Here is a 24,467-nt window from a genome sequence, read left to right as displayed (position 1 = left end):
GGGGGCGGGCTCCAGGGGTTGGTATGTTGGGGAAGGGGTGTTGGGGGGGTTTGGGGGGGTCAAGGGGGTTTGCACCTGATTTCTAATGCCGTACCATTACTTGAGTGGAGTGTCTGTACTGGGTGCTGGGGTCCTCCGGGTCATTTCCAACTTGTCTATGACTGATTTACCGCCTTCGGGACTCCCTAGGGAGTCAATGAGAATATTAAGCTGGAATGTCAGGGGGATGCTGGACAAAATTAAGAGGGGGGCGGTTTTGCGATGGGGTAAGCGGGAGGCGGCTGATGTTCTGTTGTTGCAGGAGACGCATATGATGGGGACAAAGGTGCTAAGCCTGCAGAGATTTGGTTACCAACAGGTGTTTCACGCCGGGTTCTCCAGGGGTTCGAGGGGGTTTGCTATCCTGGTTCACCGCAGACTGGCTTACATTCATGAGCAACAATGGCTGTACCCGCAGGGCCGCTATGTCTTTATCAAGGGTATGATTGGCACTGAATCTGTGGTGTTTGGAAGTGTGTATGCTCCTCCCCCGCTGCAGTGGTCCCTGGCTGAACGGCTGTTTGAAGTGTGGGCGGACGTCCCGGAATCCCTGGCTGTGCTGGGCAGTGACTGGAACGATGTTATGGACGTTTGCATGGACCGTATGAGGTTGCAAGGCACGGTGGTGGCGGCTGTTCCTACTAGACTGAGTGCGGCGGTTGAGGGACTGGGCTGGGTGGATGTATGGAGACATATGCATGCCACGGTGAGAGAATATACATATGTATCTGCTGTGCACGGTTCCTTCTCTCGCCTGGACTACATTTTCATGCCGGGAACATTCCTTGACAGAGTGAGAGAAGCCAAAATTCTGCCTAGGGGACTGTCCAACCATTCTCTCGTCGCAGTACAGATAAAGCTACATAGGAAGCGTCAGCCGTTTCGTTGGAGGATGTCCTCGTGGCATCTTCAACAGGCAGACTATGTTCAACAAGTGCGTGGCGCGATTGCCCATTACTGGCAGGAGAACCCGACCAAGGGCGTCGATGCAACATTGGTCTTGGAGGCTATGAAGCCCACATTGAGAGGCGTAGATATCGCGTGGTGCGCGGCCGCTCGTCGCCGTCGTCGGGAGGCCATTGTCGCGGCGGCGGCGCAGGTTGAACGCCTAGAACAGCGATGCCAGAGAGAGGGGGATGGGGTGGTGGTTCGGCTGCTCCTGCAGGCACAACAAACCTATGCGTCTATCTTGATGGACGAGGCCCGGCAGGCATGGCTGGCCACGCGGAGCAGGGTGTACCAGTGGGGAGATAAGTCCTGTACTATGCAACTTAGATTATGTCAAAACGTCATGCAACCTGTTACTTTACCGGGTATCACGGACGGGGAGGGAATTTCTCTTACGGACCCGGCTGTGTTGGCGTCGAGCTTTGCCCACTATTACGCTGATCAATACGCGCAACCGGATTGTCTCCCAGCTGATGCAATCGATACATTTATTGCGGATCTGCCCCCTCGGGCTGTATCCGATGACACAAGGAAGTCCTTGGACCTTCCCCTCACGGCAGAGGAGCTGGGTGAGGCTTTGGGGCAACTTAACACGGGGGAGGCACCCGGACCAAGTGGCTTTCCCTGTGAATTCTATAAAATGTTCCATCTCCAGCTGGGGACCCACTATAGGGAGGCGCTGGAGTTGGCGAGGGAGCAGGGCCGCATGCCAGCAGACTGGCGCCACGCTGAAGTGGTGGTCTTTCAGAAGCCTGGTAGGCTCCCGTACCGTCACGAGTCGTATTGCCCCATATCCCTACTCAACTTTGAGGCTAAATTACTGGCGAAGGCTCTGGCTAACCGTCTCCTCCCATACGTGGCTGATCTGGTACATCTGGATCAAGCGGGCTTCATGCCGCACATGGCGACTCGGCACAACATCAGGCGGGCACAGACGGCCATCGACGCCATACGGGCTTCTGGGGAACGGGCGGCCTTATTGCTGGCGGACATAGATAGGGCATTCGACTCGGTCAGCTGGACCTACCTATTCGCCCTCCTGCCACGCCTTAACCTAGGCCCGGTGTTTATTTCTTAAGTCAAACTATTATACACTGACTTAACTGCTTCCGTGCGGGTGTCCGGGGCGATCTCGGAGAGATTCTCGGTGGCCCGGGGGACCCGGCAGGGGTGCCCACTATCTCCCTACCTCTTTGCGTTGGCCATGGAGCCCCTGGCCTCTTGGGTGCGTATTGATGCACAACTTCTCGGTTTTGTGTGGGGTGGGGGACTTTCCGATAGAATTGCGCTCTATGCGGACGATGTCCTCTTCTTTCTTACAGATCTCAACCGGTCTGGCCCCCGTATCTTGGAAATTATGCGCATATTCGGTGAGGTATCGGGCTCTTCCTCAATCCACGTAAATCCACCCTTTGGGTATTAGGCGAGGGTTCCGGTCTCTATCCCTGGGCGTCGGCGTTGCAGGTGGCAGCTGGGGGACTGAAATATCTGGGAGTCTTCCTGTCCGAATCCGCCGACATAGCGTGGGAGCGCAATGTGCTGCCGGTATGGGAGAAGGTTCAGGCAGACATCAAGACGTGGTCCCGGTTGCCTCTCACGATCCACGGAAGGTCTGCAATTTTCAAGATGGTCGCACTCCCGCGTATGTTATACCAACTGCAGAACCACCCACATATGATAGACCCTCAGTGGTTTCGCCGGGTCAACTCAGTACTGGGCCACTTCCTATGGGCAGGGGGCGCTGCCAGGGTGGCACTGCGGGCATGCTTCCTATCCACTTACTGTGGAGGCCTGGCTACGTCGGATCTCTTATCCTATTATCAGGCCTCCCATCTATTAGTTCTTAACGAGTGGTGGTACGGAGATAGAGGAGATCCTGCTTATGCCCTCGAGAGCTCGCTGATGGGCGACGCCACGCTCCACACATTATTGTGTTCGGCCAGGCTGCGGAAAAAATTGCCTCGGGCCACGCAGGTGGTCTTCCTGATCTGGTGCCAAGTGTTGCGCCGCATGGGATGGTGGGGTAAACTGACAGCGGAGACCCCTTTGTGGAGAAACGGACTGCTTCCTGCTCTGTCCTCCTTATCAGGCTTTGGAGGCTGGGATTCCATTGGAATCTCCTCCCTTGGACACGTCCTGACTGGGACTACACTTAAATCCTTCCAGGACCTCAGCTCAGAATTTCAAATGCCCAAATCTCAGTTCTTTAAATATTTACAATTCCACCACGCGCTCGCCCCAAGCTTGGTTGGCCTGGAGCAACTACCGGAATTCAGTCCCGTGGAAGCCAAAATCTTTATGGGAGACCTGGGAGACAAGAAGGTGTCCCGAATCTATCAAACCCTAGTCACTCATTGCTCCGCCTCTTTGCTCCCACTCAAAGAGTCCTGGGAAAGAGATGTTGGCCCCCTTGATGAGGACGATGGGAGGGAGGCCTTGGAGTCCCCACGTGGAACTGCAATCGCAGTACGTCTCCGCCTGATCCAGTTTAAATACCTACACAGGGCATACTATACTCGGGAAAGATTGTGGAGGGCGGGCCTGATCGCATCCCCAGAGTGCCTGCGTTGTGGGACTGAGAGAGGTACGCTGTTGCATACGGTTTGGTCTTGCGTTGGTCTGACCCGGTTCTGGAACGGGGTTTGGAGCTGTCTGTTGGAGGTGCTGGGGTGGGATCTCCCCCGCTCCCCCCGGTTGGGTCTGTTACATGTTCTGGAGAATGTGGGCGGGAATATCTACAAACGCCACCTTCTGCTGTTGGGTCTAGTGGTGGCTAAGCGGGACCTGGCAAGGGCTTGGAAGAGTGACCGTGCCCCGCCACTGGGGGCCTGGATGGCAGGTCTTGATTATTTTATGGGACTGGAGCGGCCCGTGTTTGAGGCCAGAGGATGCCCACGGAAACACTTTAAAATATGGAAGCGGTGGGCAGACTACAGGGGGTTGACTCTGGAACCTCCAGCTGCCCCGGACAAAGGCTTGCCTACTGTAGAGGACCTTCAGGCCTAGAATGACACTCGAAGATTGCTATATCATAATCAATTGACGGAGCTGTTGTGATCACGTGCATGGGGTTAGGGTGGGATAAGGGGTGGGTAGTTGGGACTGGGTAGATGGGGGGGATTGGGGGTGGTAGGGGGGTTTGTTTCCCTTTCCCTTTTTCATTTCCTTTCCTCCAATTGATTGGGTTGTATGTATATTGAAATGTGCTTTGCTACTTGACAGTGCCTTCCTGATTCTGGAAAACTGTGATTATCCCTTGCCTAATCAATCAATAAAACCAGTTGTGAAAAAAACTTTGTAATTTCTTGGTCAAAATTTTCTGTACTTAAATTCTGTATATTTTTATCTACATTGCCTTCTATTACTGCATCAGTTTCTGCACTGTCCTCTTTTTCACCAAAATAACAAAACTCAATTTCTTCACAAATGTTCTTTACATCTAATACAGAACTATGCAAAAGAGCACTGTTTAACTGTTTTAGCTTAAGTGCTGGACTTTTTGCATAATACAACCTTCTCACTAATTTCCTCACTTCAGTATGATGCACTGCTAACATCCTAAAATGGTGAAAAACACTCTGACATACTTTTCTAGAAAGACAAGCCAGTGAATGCCCATGCAATCCTGTTTTTTCTCTCAATCTGCAAGGATCTAATTCTTGCAATATCTTAATCTTTTGTTTTAGACTTTTTTTAGTATATTTGCGTAAGAAATTCTGAAATAAATCAATTGAATCCTGTTGCATACTACATATACTCCTACAATTCCAAGTATACACCGGAGCCTTAGGATGTTTCCCTAAAACTTCATCAGCTAACACCTCTTCTGCATTTCTAGGCAAAAATTCTTTTTCAATTGGACAACCGTCCTTCACCTCATATGCTCGACCACTGATGTCAACTGCATGCAAAAAATCATTAGTCTGAAAGTAGGTCTCTTCATTAAAAAATGGCTCACAACTTGAACTATGCTTCCATTCTCCAGAAAAAAAACATCACAAAAATGAGTCCTATTAATTACTCTTTTCCACTTACTTTTTGCTTTCAAAACATTGATTGCCTTGTCTAGTGTACGAATTCTATTGATTACTAAAATATATAATTTTTTTTCACTGCAAAAGCCTGATCAACTATCATCTCTATGGTTTTCATTTCCTTGTAAAAAATAGTTTTTCTTTTACAATTCTTTACACTTTTTAATAAATTTAAAAGAACTCTGTTATAAAACATTCGCCTACGAATGTCAATGAACTGATTTTTGCGTCTATTACCATCACTTTTTGGGGGGCTCTGCTTTTTCTTTGTAGTTATAGATGAATTTTTCTTCTTTTGCACATTACCCACAATTTTTTTACATTGGGTTAATTTCCTTATAAATTCTTTAGTTGGCTTACCAGGAGCATTATTCTTTTTCTCTGAACATCGTTTTTTGGATAAGTCTTCTAATTGTGTTTTCTTGGAGAATATAGCCTGTTTATATTTTTTTCTTTTTGACTCCTTCGTAGGCATATTCATTTTTCTTTCTGTAGATAATTATAATCTGTTGAGAAGAAAAAATAACGTGTTAAAGACCACTACTAACATACTACATAGCAATTAGAATCACTAAATAATATAAACACTGGTTTACTTCATAAGTAATTTTAAAGCACAGCAACTATGTCTGGCCAGAGTAGGAAATCAGGCACTGAGTGCTGTTTATGAGTTTATAGAAGTGCAGTAGGGTTTCAACATTATAGAGTAATTTGCTGAGAATGGTATTTCAGGGTTCAGCACACCCAGTATTTAATTTGCACAACATAATTACAATTTGGAAATTAAAAGGCCTAAGACACATACTGCATAGAACTTTGTAAAAGTACATCTATTAATTCATGCTTAACTTCATGATTTAGGTGATTTACAACACAAAAGAAAATAAAAACTACTAGTAGAGGATGCGAAACTACAGGTAGAGAAACAAAAAGATTTAACATGATAGCAGTGTCTAATACACACCAGAAGCCATATTGTAATAGGCCTCTATAGATGTGCATGAGAGGGTGCAGGCAGAGGATGCAATGAAATGAAAGGAAATGAAATGAAATGAAAAATGAAATGAAAATGAAATGAAATGAAAAAAGTACTTGATTAAGCGCACTGCGGCCAAGCGGCCTCCTGGCGCTGGGGACTTGACCAGACTCACAGAGGGGACCCAGGGAGACTAGCAGGGAAACGCCTAGGAGAACAAGAAAGTTTTGAGAGCTTTACGGAAATGGGTATAGATGGGGATAGAGCGGATGGAAAGAGGGAGACTGTTCCAGAACCGGGGGGCCAGAACCGAAAATCGGGTGCCCCCTGTTCTGGATTTGCAGAAGCGGGGGACATGCAGAAGGGAGAGAGAAGAGGAGCGGAGAGTGCGGCTGGGGGCGTGAAGAGTGATGAGAGATCTGATAAAGAGAGGAGCTGAGCGGGTGTGCGCCCGAAAGGCCAAACAGGCCAATTTGAAAAAAGATCTAAGGCGCACAGGGAGCCAATGAAGGGACTTGAGTGCAGGGGTAATGTGGGAAGATTTGGGGAGACGGAGAATGAGGCGGGCTGCCTGATTTTGAATGGCCTGAAGGCGGCGGGTTTCATAAGCGGGTATGCCCACGTACAGGCCATTCCCATAGTCAAAGCGGGTGGTGATAAGAGCCATGACAATGGTTTTGAGGGCGTCCGCAGAGAAAAAACGGGAAATCTTACGGATGAGCCGGAGGAACAAAAAACAAGAGGACACGACGGAGCTAATTTGGGCATGCATGGACATGTCATGGCTGACCTTGATGCCCAGGGTCCGAACAGAGGAAACCGGTGAAGGGGGGGACCAAAGGAAGGGGGCCAGTGAACCGAGGACCAAGGGTTTGAAGGACCACCCGTGAGGACAAGCTCCGTCTTGTCCGGATTGAGCTTCAAGTGATTGATGCTCATCCACTCGGATATGAAAACTAAGGTGGAACAGAACTTAGGGAGGGAATCAGAAGGGGAGGAGAGATCGAAGACGAGCTGGAGGTCATCCGCGTAGTTATACACAGAGACCCCCAGCTCGAGAAGAAAAATGATAAGAGGGTGGATATAAAGATTGAAAAGAAGTGGGGAAAGGGAAGAGCCTTGGGGGACCCCACAGGTAGCCGAGCGAGGGGGAGCGGAGAAACCTGAGAGGTGGACCGCTTGGGACCTACCTTGGAGAAATGCGCAAGCCAAGAGAAGGCAGCGCCCCGCATGCCCGCTCCGCTGACACGGTCGGGAAGGATGGAATGGTCGACCGTATCAAACGCAGCAGACAAATCGAGGAGGACCAGGGCTTGGGGGAGGTTGATGTCAGCTTTCCCCTTGAGTTCTTCCAGGACCGCGAGGACCACTGTCTCCGTGGAGTGGCCTGGGCGAAAACCCGCCTGATGGGAGGCCAGGAGGTGGTTCTCCTCGATGTAGGTGGACAGACAAGATGTAACGTAGCTTTCAAGGATCTTGCCCAGATAAGGGAGAAGAGAAATAGGCCTAAAATTAGTAAGAAGAAAGGGATCCAGACCGGTTTTTTTAAGAATGGGAAGAACTAAAGCAGATTTAAAAGATGAAGGGACAGAGCCCAGGGCCATAGAAGTGTTAAGAAGGGCGAGAGGAGGGGCGGGGCAGCTAGTGAAGAGAATTCTAAGAACCCGTGCAGGAGCACAGTCCGCAGGAGAACCAGACTTGACTTTTACAAGCAGGTTAAGGAATAGCTCCAGAGAGATGGGTGGAAAATGATCCAGGGAGGAGGAGGGCAAGGGGAGGGAACAGGAGAAACCAGGTTGAAGCACAGTAGGGATATTGGCCTTTATGTTGGCGATCTTATCAATAAAATAGTCATTAAGTGAGGAGCAGAGGATCTGAGAAGGGACGAGACTAGTGCTAGTGCGGTCAGAGGTAGCAAGATTATGAACCAAAGAAAAGATTTCTCGAGATTTATTGGCAGAGAGGGCAACTCTCTCGGTGAAGTATTTAGTTTTAGCCGCGAGGATCGCTCTTTTATAATCATTGAGGAGGAGTCTGTATTTGGCGCGGAGAGTGGGGCAGTAGTTCCATCTCCAATGACGTTCCGACCGCCTAAGATCGAGTTTAAGAGCTTTAAGCTCAGTGGTAAACCATTTCTGCGCGTCATAGGGGCGGACGGCTTTGACCTTCTTGAGCGGGGCGGCCTGATCGCAGGAAGAAGAGAGCCAGATACTAATGGCGTCTGCCTGAGAATCCAAAGAGAGATCGGTAAGATCAGGAGCTGAGGAAGCCAAGGAGAGCGAGAGAGAGTTACGGTCAGTCTGGTTCCAACTACGAGCCAGAATATTTTTGGGTAGAGGGAACTTGTCGGCCGAACCCAAGTGAATGGAGAATGATATAATAGAGTGGTCCGACCAGACACAAGGGAGTATAGAGGGGGATAAAACGTTGCAGCGTGATGACCAGATTTGGTCCAGGATATGACCCTGGACATGGGTGGGGGCCGAGACATGGGATGAGAAGTTCAAACACTGAAGGGTAGCAGAAAAGTCTTTAGAAGACAGATCTTCCCTGGGGTCACCCGGCCAAAAGTTAAAGTCGCCGAGCAGGAGAACCGAAGACTTATTGACCACCAACGTGGCCAAAAGATCCTGTAGAGTAGCTACATATGAAGGCATGGCTTGAGGGGGACGATACATAAGGACTACGGTGAGAGGTATGTAAAGATTGAGTGATCGGGCCACCAAGTAGTCCACGTTAGGTATGGGGGGTGAGCAAGAAGTTGGAATTTCAGATTAGAACGGATAATCATCGCCACACCTCCCCCAACCTTACCGTCCGGGCGGTCTGCTCGGAGGGCGTAATAGGTATCGGGGAGAATGGCCAGAAGATCCGGAAGAGAATCAGTGGAGAACCAGGTCTCAGTGAGAAATAAAAAGTCTGGGAAGTCTGTGTTCAGAAGATTGAAGAGTTCCGTCTGATGTTTGGCTGCAGAGCAGGTGTTAAGCAAATAGGCGGAAGCTGCCGAAGGGACAGGGGAAGAGCGAGTGACAGGAGAGGGATCAGAAGGAGGAGAGGTAGGGCTGTTGGTGACAGGGAACAGACTGGGAGGGTGGGGGGCAAGAATACCAAAAGAATCAAGACGATGCAATAAAGAAGGGGGAGGAAGGGAGGTAGCAAGATGTGCAGAGAGTTGAGCTGAGGTGTAAACCAGAGGAAGGGCAGAGTCTATGGCCCCTGGTCCCGGTCCGACGCGGACGGGCGCAGACGGGCTTGACTTAGGCGCAACTTCGGCGCGCCTTCGGCGCGCCCGCTGCGCTGCCGGGACCGCGTAACCAAGATATAGGGACACATAGGGGAGGAGGGCCAAGGGGTGTGGCAGGGGGTGGAGGGGCCAAAAGACTGCAGCGCTGACCCCAGAGCCGCCCAAGATGGTGGACTCGCCCGTCCCTGCTCCGAAAACCAGACCGGCAAGGCGGGGACGATCAGCGGGAGGCGCTCTGGGGCGCGTGCAGGTGAGGGGGCAGCTAAAAGTATTACAGTGCGCAATATCCGATGCGCGACCAGGATACACAAAGTTCGTCGACCTTAAGGTCTGTGCAGGCTAAAATGGTGCGTTGCTCCCGGAGACGCCTCGGGAGATCTGTGGTAAAAGTCAAGGTAGGCGCGGGATCCGCCGGGCGCCTGAAATGCTTGCCAGGGGGCAGGCAGAGAGAGAGGGATACCATAGACAGAAAATAAGATAATGCATGCATAGACTAAACTACTAAAGGCAGAGAATACATGCTACAGGGCTGCAGACACAGGGACATATGGTGTTCTTACAAAAAAGATGGTGCAGAGAGAGGGTGAGATGCTTCAAGCACACTAACACATAGTGCAAGCAGACACACACAAGGTACACACAGAGGATAAAATGGTACAACAAAGAAAAAATGCTGGAAACAATGAAAGAAATGCTACATGCAGAGGCAAATTACAGCACACACAGGGGGAGATAGTGAAGACAAAGATAAAATGGTAAAAGCAGAGGGTGCAAAACTACACACACAGAAACAAAGAATTTAACAAGGTCGTGTTTTCTAATACACACCAGCAGCCATATCATAATAGGCCTCTCCAGATGTACATGAGAAGATACAGGCAGAGGGTGCAGACAAAAGAAGAAGGATGGTATAGACAGAAAATAAAATAATGCAGACAGAGACTAAACTGATACAGACAGAGGATAGACAGAGAACAGGCAGAGAGTGAGATGGCGCAAGCAGAAGGTAAGATGGCACAGGCAGAGAGAGACACGGCACAGACAGAGAATGAGATGGTACAGGCAAAGGGAGAGATGGTGCAGGCAGAGGGAAGATGTCACAAGCAGAACGAGAGATAGTGCCGACAGAGAATGACATGGCACAGGCACAGGGAGAGATGATGGAGGCAGAGGGTGAGATGACACAGACAGAGGGAGAAATGGCACAGGCAGAGGATGAGATGAAGCAGATAGACGGTGACATGGCGCAGGCAGAGGGTGAAATGGCGCTGGCAGAAAGAGAGATGGCGCACGCAGAGGGAGAGATAGCACAGACAGAGGAAGAGATGGTACAGGCAGACGGAGAGATGGTGCAGGCAGAGGGAAGATGACACAAGCAGAAGGAGACATAGTGCCGACAGAGAATGACATGGCACAGGCACAGGGAGAGATGGCGGAGGCAGAGGGAGAAATGACACAGACAGAGGGAGAGATGGCGCAGGCACAGGGAGAGATGGCACATATAGAGGGAGAGATGCACAGGCAGAGGATGAGATGAAGCAGATAGACGGTGACATGGCGCAGGCAGAGGGTGAAATGGCACAGGCAGAAAGAGAGATGGCACACACAGAGGGAGAGATGGTGCAGGTGGAGGGAGAGATGATGCATACAGAGGGAGAGATGGTGCAGGCAGCTCGTAGAAGGTGCACGCAGAGGGAGAGATGGCGCAGGCAGAGATAGAGATGGCACAGGCGGAGGGGGAGATGGTAAAGACAGAGAGAGAGATGGCGCAGGCAGAGGGAGAGATGGTGCAGGCAGAGGGAGAGATGGTACAGGCAGAGGAAGAGCTGACGCAGGCAGAGAGTGAGATGGCTCAGCCAGAGAGTGAGATAGTGCAAGCAGAGAGTGAGATGGCGCAGGCAGAGGGAGAGATGGCACAGGCAAAGGGAGAGATGGCGGAGGCAGACGGTGACATGTTGCCATATAAATGACCACTACATTACAATGCAGAAACCTGACTCATTTCCAAAATACATTTCCAATATGCACCATTCGTTTTTTGCCAGCATTGCATACAAACATGAGACACAATACACAGTGGAAAGGGGAGTCTTGGTAGTTTAAACAACCAGTAAGCTATCAGAATTTCAACATCATGTGGTATGCTGATAACAGTCTGCTCATTCTTTATCTTAGAAAGGAGCTGTATACCATTAAAAATACATGATAATGATTGAGATGGCGCAGGCTGAGGAATAGATGGCGCAGGCAGAGGGTGAGATGGCGCAGGCAGAGGGAGAGATGGCGAAGACAGAGGGAGAGATGGTGCAGGCAAAGGGGAGATGGCACAGGCAGAGGAAGAGATTGCGCACGCAGAGGGAGAGATAGCACAGACAGAGGAAGAGATGGCACAGGCACAGGATGAGATGGCACAGGTAGAGAGTAACATAGCGAGGGTGAAATGGGGCAGACAGAGGGGACAGTTGATGCAGGCGGAGGGGAGATGATGTAGGCAGAGGGTGAGATGGCGCAGGCAGAGGGAGAGATGGCGCAGGCAAAGGGTTAGATGGCACAGGCAGAGGGTGAGATGGCGCAGGCAGAGGGAGAGATAGCACAGCCATAGGGACAGATGGAGTGAGATGGCGCAGGCAGAGAGTGAGATAGCGCAAGCAGAGGGTAAGATGGCCAAGGCAGAGAGAGACATGGCACAAGCAAAGGGTGAGATAGCACAGGCAAAGGGAAAGATGGCAGAGGCAGAGGGTGAGATGGTGCAGGCAAAGGGAGAGATGGCACACGCAGAGCGAGAGATGGCGCAGGCAGAGGGAAAAATGGCGCAGGCAGAGGCAGAGATGCTGCAGGCAGAGGGAAGATGGTGCAGACAGAGAGGAGAGATGGTGCAGGCAGAGGGGATATGGCGCAAACAGAGGGAGAGATGGTGCCGACAGAGGGTGAGATGCCCCAGGCAGACAAAGAGATGGCGCAGCCAGAGAGTGAGATGGCACACGCACAGAGTGAGATGGCGCAAGCAGATGGTAAGATGGTGCAGGCAGAGAGAGACATGGCACTGGCAGAGGGTGAGATGGCACAGGCAAAGGGAGAGATGGCGGAAGCAGAGGGTGAGATGGCGCAGGCAGGGGGAGTGATGGCACAGGCAGAGGGAGAGATGGCGCAGGCAGAGAGAAATATGACGCAAGCAGAGGGTAAGATGGCGCAGGCAGAGAGAGACATGGCACAGGTAGAGGGTGAGATGGCACAGGCAAAGGGAGAGATGGCGGAGGCAGAGGGTGACATGGCGCCATATAAATGATCACTACATTACAATGCAGAAGCCTGACTTATTTCCAAAATACATTTCCAATACGCACCATTCGTTTTTTGCCAGCATTACATACAAACATGAGACATAATACACAGTGAAAAGGGGAGTCTTGGTAGTTTAAACAACCAGTAAGCTATCAGAATTTCAACATCATGTGGTATGCTGATGACACTCTGCTCATCTTTTATCTTAGAAGGGAGCTGTATACCATTAAAAATACATGATATTAATTGAGACTGAGGAACAGATGGCTCAGTCAGAGGGAGAGATGGCAAAGACAGAGGGAGAGATGATGCAGGCAAAGGGGAGATGACGCAGGCAGAGGAAGAGATGATGCAGGCAGAGGGAGAGATGGCACAGACAGAGGGAAAGATGGCACAGGCACAGGATGAAATGGCACAGGTAGAGGGTAACATAGCGCAGGCAGAAGGTGAAATGGTGCAGGCAGAAGGGAGCGATGATGCACGCGGAGGGGAGATGGTGCAGGCAGAAGTTGAGATGGCACAGGCAGAGGGTGAGATGGCGCAGGCAGAGGGTGAGATGGCACAGGCAGAGAGATGACGCAGGCCGAGGGAGAGATGCTGCAGGCGGAGCGAGAGATGGCGCAGGCAAAGGGAGAGAAGGCACAGGAAGAGGGAGAGATGGCACAGGCATAGGGACAGATGGCGCAGCCAAAGAGTGAGATGGCGCAGATAGAGAGTGAGATGGCACAAGCTGAGGGTAAGATTGCCAAGGCAGAGAGAGACATGGCACAGGCAAAGGGTGAGATACCACAGGCAAAGAGAAAGATGGAGGAAGCAGATGGTGAGATGGCGCAGGCAGAGGAAGGGATGGCGCAGGCAGAGCGAGAGATGGCGCAGGCAGAGGGAGAGATGACGCAGGCAGAGGGAAAAATGGTGCAGGCAGAGATGCTGCAGGCAGAGAGAGAGATGGCGCAAGCAGAGAGTGAGATGGCGCAGGCAGAGAGAGACACGGCACAGGCAGAGGGTGAGATGGCACAAGCAAAGGGAGAGATAGCGGAGGCAGACGGTGAGATGGCGCCATATAAATGACCACTACATTACAATGCAGAAACCTGACTCATTTCCAAAATACATTTCCAATTTGCAGCATTACTTTTTGCCAACATTACATCCAAACAAAAGACAAAATATTTTCATGAAAGAAAACAGTATAACCAGAGGGAGATAGACTGTGAGAAGAGACAGGGGAGATTATAGTAAAAGGTGCAAATATAATTCTTTAATTTACAGACACTCTGTGTGATCCTGGACAAAAAATGTAAAACCAAACATTTTACCAAAACTCATTTACCACACTAAAACAATTAAGAGACAGAACACATCCTATCTATTTCAGCACTACAATACAGTACAGAAACCTGTGTCATTTTCAAAATACATTTCCAATTTGCAGCATTTCTTTATGCCAGCAGGATTTATAGAGAAACTGAAGAAGGAAAAAGAACACTGTTGGACAGAAAGGAAGAGAGTGAGGGACAGTGAAAGAGCGGGAGAGTGAGTAACTTTCACATTGCAACTCATTTTTATTATTTACTAAAAATACACAACATATATTCCCTCACAAATTAATAACTCACCTTTAAAAATGCTTTTGAAGATTGAGAACAGTGGCAAAAACACACCAGATTTTCTACAGCAGAATCTCTGAAATGTACCTCAGACACTGCAACCACAAATGGCCCTGATTTCCTCTCATTAAACACACACATATCTGTACATACCCAATCAAATTTCTTCCCACACAAATTCAAAACCAAACTAACATTTTAATTGGTTCTACATTTCAACACTTTCATACTCACATAATTTTCAAACCATCCCCCACTGCTCTCTTTGCCTGTTACAATGGCAACTGTCCATAGAACACCAATCTGAACTCAAAAGGTAAAAAGTTCATCTCTCAATGTTGCAAACCAAAGCAGCAGGTGTCTTTGACCTCTTAATATTCCAGCTTATCATGTGCAATGTTCCTTTCAATGACTTTTTCTAAACCAATAGTATTATTACTTTAAAAACACAGTAGGATGCACCCTAGTTTTCAATCTTAAATTATCAGAAACTACCAATCATTTCTTCTTTTTCAAGTACACTGAATCTCAACCACTTTTTTTGCTCCTACTTTCAAACTGCCATTTCATTTCCACAACTCATCTGAGTACAACCACATCTGCCTTCAAGATGCTGAAAGTCTGGATAGTGGGACTTGGCTATGTTTTCTGGAGTGAAAGGTATGTAGCAAATAGATGCTTTCACAACCTTGAATTACCAAATGTGGATATTATGTGGATTGGCCAGAGAGGATTGAGATGTCACCAATTGATGCCTTTGGTAAAATCCTTTATGCATCTTCCACACCCTGACCTCATAATTGTGCACTGTGGTGGCAATGACCTGTGCACTTTGACTGGGGTAGGTCTGGAAATGCTTTTAAAGGACACCTTTGGACAATTGATGTCACTTTTTCCAAAAACTACCTTGGTATATTCTAATATATGCCAAAGGCAAAAATGGAAATGGTCCAACCAATTTTGTCCACAGATTGAGAAAGCAAGGAAACATGTGAATAAGTCTGTTTCTGCTTTCCTCAGAGACTATGGCATGGGTTCTATATACCACAACAACTTGCGTTACAACATGCAAAGCATTTATAGAGGAGATGGTGTACATTTCACAGAGGAGGGGAACAGAATCTTCCTCTGTAACTTAAGACTCTGCATTGGTACTTACTTGAAGGTACAAAAAAACACACAATGAACACAACGGCTCTTTTTAGAGCCAACTAACATCTAAACACTCAAATTTGATTTTTAACAGTATTTTTTTAATTAATTTTTAGAGAGGTCCGCGCACCGAGCACTCACTGTGCACTCTTCTAGCACTCACAGTGTGCGCACCTTCCGATTTTTTTTATTTTTTTTTAATAAACTTTTTTTTCACCTTTTGAGTCCTTCAGGGACCCCCTGAGAAAGCCTAGGGGGTCAGGGACACTCTACCCTGCCCCCTTTTCACATTTTCAACTTATATTTTTCCCTCTCTTCTGAAACCACAAAATGGCGGCGATAGGGTTTGCTCTCCAAGCACTCACTGTGCACTCTACAAGCACTCACCGTGCGCGGACCTAGCACATTTTTTTATTTTTAAACTTTGAAGTCCTTCAGAGAAGAGCAGTGAGGGGATGGAGAGAGTTACAAAACTGGATTGAAAAAAGGAAACTCAGGATTTCAATGAGGAAAGGACAGTATAAATTTAATCTTCTGAATTTTCGAAATTTAAAAAAACTTCTAACAATAAATCATCAGGAATTTGCTCATCGAAAGTCTCCAAAAAAGAATCCTGGAACTCAATAAACTCCAAACATTCAATTAATTCAGAATCCAAAGATTGATCATAAAAATCCCCCATGCCATCTCCTCCATCAAAAAGGTCATCATCATGAGTGCGGTCATCAACAGGAACATTGAAGTCCTCAATAAAAGTTGCAGAAATTTCAAAAATGATGTCAACTGACTCCTCATTCAGATCCATCATTGCTTTAAGGGTAGTATAAAAAGAGAGAGAGAGAAAGACAGTGAGAGTAAGAAACTTCCACATTAAAAAACATTATTCTTATTAACTTAAAGTGTACAACATAGTTCCCCTTACAAATTAACAACTTACCTTTTAGAATGCTGTAAAAAATTTAGTACTGATTGAATCTCACACCAGAAATTGAAATCCAAAAATTCCTCACAAATGTACCTCAGACACTACAAACACAAAATGGCCGTGTTTCCATCTCATTTTTCACACATATCCCCGTAAAAAAACAATCAAATTACTTCACACACAAATTCAAAACCAAAGTAACATTTTAAACCAAAGTAACATTTTAATTGGTTCCTAATTTTTAAGAATTTCAAACTCACATAATATCCAACCTACCCCCACTGCTCTCTGCCTGTTACCATAGTAACTCTCCACAAAACACCAATCTGAACCTGTCTTTTTTTGCCTGCGTCCGTGCACCGTGCGCGGACCCTGCGGTTTAAAAAACCCTCGGTGTCCTTTAGGGACCCCTGACAAAGCCTAGGGGGTCAAAGAGTCTCTACCCTGCACCCTTTGCAGGTTCTAGACTTTTGTTTTCAGCTAGCTTCTGCCTCGGAAACAAGATGGCGGCCAGCACTTCATGATTTCCACTGACTGGAATGTTGACAGATGTCCAAATGCCAATCAAAATTCTGCTCGCGCACGCTAGGGTCTGCGCACGGGTGCATGCACGGTGCGCGCACAGTGTCCCGCCCATAGATATATATATTTTTCAAATTCGATTTTCTCAAAAACTACTGGAGGGACTTACACAATTTAAACAAAAGGGTGATCTGCGAATCAGACTCTACCATTTTGTCAAATTTCTTGTAATTCCATTCAGCCATTCGGGCTGTAGCCGTGTCTAATCCTCCTATGGAAAATTGCATGGGGAAAACACGTTTTGGGACCCCCTTTTTTCTCGGCCCCCGCTTGACAAATCCCCGAGAGACTTTCAGGGAAGGAGTGGAGCGTAACGGGCCAAAATTTTGGAAAATTACACGCAAATTCCCCAATCGCCGCCAAAGTTATTCCAAATAGAATGTTGTGGATTTCCTATGGAAACTAGGTCCTAACTATAACTACCTACTGGCGACCGCCAATAGGTTTTTATATATATTAATGGCAGACTGGTGTTGGGCAAAATAAACTTCTAAACACCTAAAGAACGGGTCTCGTTTCTTCCTGAATGTTTGACTGGGCATGCTGAGAAAAAGGACGACATCATACCGCACATATATATATATATCAACGCTTCAGCCAGAAAGGGTCCTTCCGGGGTCCTGCTCCCTTTGTCGGGTGGCGCGTATTTCGGCGAACCCGTAAGCCGAAATAAATTTCAATAAATAGTCCCAGTGTGCTGAAAGCACTACGCGCACTCAGTAGTAGAGATGCCCAGTTTTCTCTTTATTACTCAGTCAACGTTACGCGTTTCAACACCAAAGTGTGTCTTGTTCACACGTTACCCAAACAGAACATTTTTGCATCTTTAAGTAAACACAGAGGTGAGAGAGTGACAGTGACATAGAAGACGTACACCTGGTTAGAGTTCGTCTGGTTCATATTGTCAAACAGATCCGCCATTTTAAGCTAGTTCCTACATAGGTAAATGTACTGATATTTAAGCATATTATGTGTTCCTCTTTATGTTATGACATGCGTACAACCCAAATTGATGGTTATTACATGGTAATAACCATCAATTTGGGTTGTACACATGTCACAACATAAAGAGGAACACATAATATGCTTAAATATCAGTACATGTACCTATGTAGGAACTAGCTTAAAATGGCGGATCTGTTTGACAATATGAACCAGACGAACTCTAACCAGGGTCAGAAGCACCACAGCACAAACAGGGTCCAACACTCGTTTTTTCAGGTAAGTTTTGTTATTCTTTCAACACCTTTGTGCAGACAAGGAGGACGGTCAACGCGTATATATATATATATATATATATATATATATATATTACCTAATGGCGGTCGCCAGTAGGTATATATAGTTAGGATTTTTTTCCTATGGGATTTTTGAAAATTCTATGTCGAATAACTTTGGCGTTTGTGGACGGAATTGGCTGAAATGTTCAGGAAAATGGCACATTTTGTTCCTGAGCAGCCCCTGAAAATTTGGGGGGGTTTCGTCAAGGGGGGGCCGAGAAAAAAGGGGGGGTCCCTAAACGTGTTTTTCCCATTCATTTTTCCATAGGGCGGTTGGAATCACTTTTAGCTCGAACGGCTGAATGGATTTACACGAAACTTGGCAAAATTGTAGATATGGTTTGCCCGACGTGCCTTTGCTATGTCTCAATATATGTGCTCCAGTGGATTTTGAGAAATGAACGTTTTTAAAAACAGATATATCTGTGACAGCGCTCCGGTTAGCGCCCCGGTTCGCGTACCTGACGCGTAACGGAACTTCGCGAAGCAAAGCTGATTGGCTGTCGGGTGTCTGTCAACATTCAAAACAGTCCGGAGCGGCCGCCATCTTGTGTCTCGGTAGGATCGAGACACAAGATGTGGCAAAAACAAAGGGGGAAATGAGCATAAGGGGGCAGAGTACATCCTCCCTGACCCCCTAGGTTTGATGAGGGGGCTTTAAAAGGGCCTCGCGGGGTTAAAAAATAATAATTTTTATATCGGTTTTTTTTGCGGGGGGAGCGCTCGGTACGCGCACCGGGAAGCGGTCCGGGAAGCGTAATATTGGGAAAATAGGATGAAAGAGTGTTCAAATATTGTATGTTTATTGATTGTTCTTTTTTTTTTATTTTTTATTTTTTTATTTAAGTACCAACATGTAGGTACCAATGCAGAGTCTAAAAATAAAAATACATTGTTTCCTTTGTAGATATCTTGCATGTTGTTTCAGAAGTTATTGTGGTATATGGAATTCATAGCCTAGTCTGTCAGGAAAGCAGAAACACCATGGAGGCAGGAGATGATAAAGAGATGTTAAATACACATTGGAGATGATATAGTGGAAGAAAGGAAGTAACTATGAGCAAACTTAAAGTTGCACAGTATATTTAAAGTCTAATTTTACATTATAATCAATTTGCTACTAGTTTAAAAAATACATATAAAAATGAATAATGTCTCAAACAATTTTTGAATTATTATATATAAATTTATTTTTCAGAATTGTTTTCAAAATTAAAAAGAACTTCTAATAAGTCTTTGTCAGAATTTGTCTCATTTTCAAGTAGGAAATCCACAGATTCAACACATTGCAGAAGTTCTATGTCCAGTGATTCATCAAAGAATTCTGATTCATTTTCTGTATCTTTGTTGCATTCTGCAACAATTTACACGTTATTTTTTTCTCTCCTTCCATTTTTGTGCTGTAAAATGAATTAAAAAAAAATATATCAGTACAGATAGGGCACTGTTGGGTTTAAGTACAGACAGGTAGTTTGGTTTTTTAAACAGTGATTTTTTCTTTGGGCAGTGTATGGTATCAGACTGGAAGTAGAAATATCAAAAAATGTATGTGGTAAAGTCTAAGTCAATTCTTAATTATACAAGACAAGCCTAACTCCATCCATAACTAAAACAGAGAAGTCTATCTTATTCTATAAGTATTACAGAGGGATAGTATATAACTATCAGAAAATGTTTTCCTAATTAACTTAAAGTACAGAACATACTTCAGTTTTTAAAATAACATCTTACCTTTCAAATAGAAGTTTAAGTTCTCAGTCAAAATGCTCTTGAAATGTACTTCAGGAAGTAGTAGTCAAAATGGCTGTGTTTCTCTCTCTTTCTTTATATATATTCAGGTACATAACCAATCAAATGTCATGAAATAATAGAAGATATTGAAAGCAGCATTTTGATTGGTTGTCAATTCTAACACTTCATAAGTGTTTTTGTTAGGTAATTTACCTCAGGATATTTAGTGAGGCTTACAGCATAATTTTCTCAATGGAAATCCATCAAATTTGGGGAAATGGTAGGGACTGCTATGTAGTAGGGGCTATTCTATATTTGATGAAAGTGTCTGTAGTGGTTTTTCTGTAAATTACTTTCCCACCTTTTTTTATCGAGCGCTTACCGGTGCGCTCCCCGGTACGCGAACCGGCAGCATTACGGGAGTCCTCCATTTTGAGTATCGGTAGAATTGAGATACAAGATGGAGGACAAACAATGTTCGGAATGGGTAGAAGGGGGCACGGTAGACACTTTGTGACCCTCTAGGTTTTCGGAGGGGGGATAAGGATGCTGATACATGCAAAAATAAAAAAAATTAAAAATTTTGCGGAGGGAGCGCCCGGTACGCGCACCGGTAAGCAAACCGGGGAGCGTACTTTGGTGAAAAAAAAAAAGTAAGAAAAAGATAAACGTTTTGAATAATCAGATGTAGGGTAGCTCTGAAAAGAGCTATTGGGTTCTGTCGCTAATTTAGGTACCTACAAGTATGTTCTAATGCACACTTTTAAATAAAGGACAAATATTCTATTCCCTTCATCGGGGAAGTGCACACCATCTCTTCTGTAGATGTCTTGAATGTTGTAACGCAATAATATTTACTATTAAAAAACCATTGAAATTCACTGAAAAAACCATAGGTTATAGACCATATATAGTTAGGAATTAGCATTTACAAAACCATAAAAATTCACTGAAAAAAACATAGGTTATAGACCATATATAGTTAGGGATTAGCATTTACAAAACCTTATTTTACTCGCACAAAACCATTGAAATTCGCATATATAGTTAGTTGTACTAACTATATATCGCGCACCCGCAATCCACTGCTGATGATGTCACATATTACATCATTCAGGACATGGTCAGTGACATCACTGATGACATCACTGTTGACAACTCAAATGACATCACTAATGACATCATTCATGTGATAATACAATGAACCTCTTCAGACTCTAATATAACCTTAGATACACTCAGAGTAAACAGACACTCACAGACTGTCACTCATCCATGGAGTTACTCACACACCTAGTCAGTCATGCAAAGAATCAATCACACCTCCATTTCCTCAACTATACAATTATACACACCTTACTTATTCAAACATTCACTAACACATATTTACTCTTTTATACAATCCTTGATTGAAGTTCACAATGATCCATACAGCCACTCACACATTCACTGGCTCTTATGCACAGTTATTTATATATGTCAACTCCCACATGTACTGTGTTTTACATATGTACTTACTTTGACATACAGCACTGAGATATCCATTCACTCACCAATACACTCATGCACACAGTCAACCACGCATACAGCTGTTTCCACATGCAGTTTTGAACCCATACATCTAGTGAATCAACTGGTCACACATCTATGCACAGAGTTATACACCTCCCAGCCACCCACACACGTACTCAGTCTCCCATACAAATACTTGGGCAACCAATCAATAACCCATATAGTTACTCATATAGCTACTGATTAACACATGCAGCAGTTTACAGAACAACAGACATAATGATGCACAAATTAAGACAGTTTAGTCACTAACCCATGCACTCAGTGAGGCACATTTAATCACTCTCTCATACAGTCAGTCATGCACCTACTAAAACCTTCATCCAGACACTTATACATCCACTCATTCTTCAATATGTAAGACATATTTTAACTTTATAGAAACATACAGTCACTGGATGATGTCATCAGTGATGTCATCAGTGATGTCACTGGCCATGTCATGAATGATGTAATATGTGACATCATCAGCAGTGGATTGCGGGTGCGCGATATATAGTTAGTGCAACTAACTATATATGCGAATTTCAATGGTTTTGTGCGAGTAAAATAAGGTTTTGTAAATGGTAATTCCTAACTATATATGGTCTATAACCTATGGTTTTTTCAGTGAATTTTCAAGGTTTTGTAAATGCTAATTCCTAACTATATATGGTCTATAACCTATGGTTTTTTCAGTGAATTTCAATGGTTTTTTAATAGCAAATATCAAAAGCTGTAAAATGTATTCTTCTTTTAAAGGAAAAATATATTTTATATGTATTTAATATAATTGACAACATCCAGTGACTGTATGTTTCTGTAAAGTTAAAATATGTCTTACATATTGAAGAATGAGTGGATGTCTAAGTGTCTGGATGAAGGATTTAGTAGGTGCATGACTGACTGTATGAGTGAGTGATTAAATGTGTCTCACTGAGTGCATGGGTTAGTGACTAAACTGTCTTAATTTGTGCATCATTATGTCTGTTGTTCTGTAAACTGCTGCATGTGTTGATCAGTAGCTATATGAGTAACTATATGGGTTATTGATTGATTGGTTGCCCAAGTATTTGTATGGGAGACTGAGTGTGTGTGTGGGTGGCTGGGAGGTGTATGACTCTGTGCATAGATGTGTGAGCAGTTGATTCACTAGATGTATGGGTTCAAAAGTGCATGTGGAAACAGCTATATGGGCGGTTGACTGTGTGCATGAGTGTATTGGTGAGTGAATGGATATCTCAGTGCTACATGTCAAAGTAAGTACATATGTAAAACACAGTACATGTGAGAGTTGACATATATAAATAACTGTGCATAAGAGCCAGTGAATGTGTGAGTGGCTGTATGGATCATTGTGAACTTGTATCAGGGATTGTATAAGAGAGTAAATATGTGTTAGTATATGTTTGAATAAGTAAGGTGTCTATAACTGTATAGTTGAGGAAATGGAGGTGTGATTGATTCTTTGCATGACTGACTAGGTGTGTGAGTAACTCCATGGATGAGTGACAGTCTGTGAGTGTCTGTTTACACTGAGTGTATCTAAGGTTATATTAGAGTCTGAAGAGGTTATCGTATAATCACATGAATGATGTCATCAGTGATGTGATCAGTAATGTCAAATGAGATGTCATCAGTGATGTCATCAGTGATGTCATTTGAGATGTCATCAGTGATGTCATTTGAGATGTCATCAGTGATGTCATCAGTGATGTCACTGACCACGTCATGAATGGTGTAATATGTGACATGATCAGCAGTGGATTGCGGGTGCGCGATATATAGTTAGTGCAACTAACTATATATGCGAATTTCAATGGTTTTGTGTGAGTAAAATAAGGTTTTGTAAATGCTAATTCCTAACTATATATGGTCTATAAACTATGGTTTTTTAGTGAATATATATATATTTTGGACAGCACAGTTTTTTAAACAAACACTTGGAACTTTTTCTTTTTTGGTGAATTTCTTTTTGACACTGGTTATTAATTCAAGCACTCTTAATTAAAAAAACTTTGGATACACAACATTTTGATGTAAATAGTTCCTATATAATCATGATTTTGGACATATGAATAATGTATAGATGTACATATACTTTGTCATACATAGGAAATTGGGACTATATTATGTTTATTATTGTATAGTACACCTAGGTGCTGTTTTGGTGTTTTAAGTCAATATGTGTGATGGTCACAACAACAAACTGCAGTGCACTGCTGTGATTTATATGAATCACTATATGTTGCTTTGATACACTTTCTTATGAAGTTGCATGGTTTTCGAACTGCATTCATGTACATTACTAGTTTCCGGTTAACTTTAGAATAAGGGTCTTTATCGCATTCATGCGGTTATTCCTGATTACGGGGATAAAATGATACGGTTTACATAAACAACCAGTATGAAATGAAACATTGTTAATGATGCAATCAATAACATGCATTCAAGCTTAGCATGTTTCCCAGTCAACTTTCATAAAGAACTATTTTCGCATTCATGCGGTTATCTTAAAACATCAAGTCAAACTGTCATTGTATATTCAATTATTTGTACAGAGTGACCCATGTAAATATGTAAATAGATCAACACAAATGTCGGTACTCTGTATTGCAACATTGTTATATCAACATGGCGCTACAATGCACTGTACCTTTAATTAAGGCTCTGTTGTTTTAAATGTTTGACCATGTGACTCACGTTTGGAGGTGGGACCCGGATGGGTGTGTCTGCACTGCAAATGATATAAAAAAAGTTTCCACTTTGTGCAATGGGGTGTGTGAACAAGACTACGTCGGTAGTCGAAACGTTGCATTTTGGAAGGCACAGGAACTGAATAAAACATCTTGCCTGGAAAGCGTGGGGTCTGTCTCTTCTCTCGCCGCTGTGCAGTGGAGGTTTGAAGATTTGTGCTGATATATATATATATATATATATATATATATATATATATATATATATATATATATATATATATATATATATATATATACATATGGAGAAAGAAGGGGAGCAGAAAAGGGGTACAAAAGGAAACAGAAACAGCAGGCACAGAAAAACGCAATGTGGCAGCACACATAAGGAGGAAACAGTGGCAACACAAATGGACACAA

This window comes from Lissotriton vulgaris, chromosome 6 (genome assembly GCF_964263255.1).
Source record: "Lissotriton vulgaris chromosome 6, aLisVul1.2, whole genome shotgun sequence".
Classification (NCBI taxonomy): Eukaryota; Metazoa; Chordata; class Amphibia; order Caudata; family Salamandridae; genus Lissotriton; species Lissotriton vulgaris.
The sequence above is the reverse complement of the archived record's forward strand: the minus strand, read 5'-3'. Positions refer to the sequence as shown.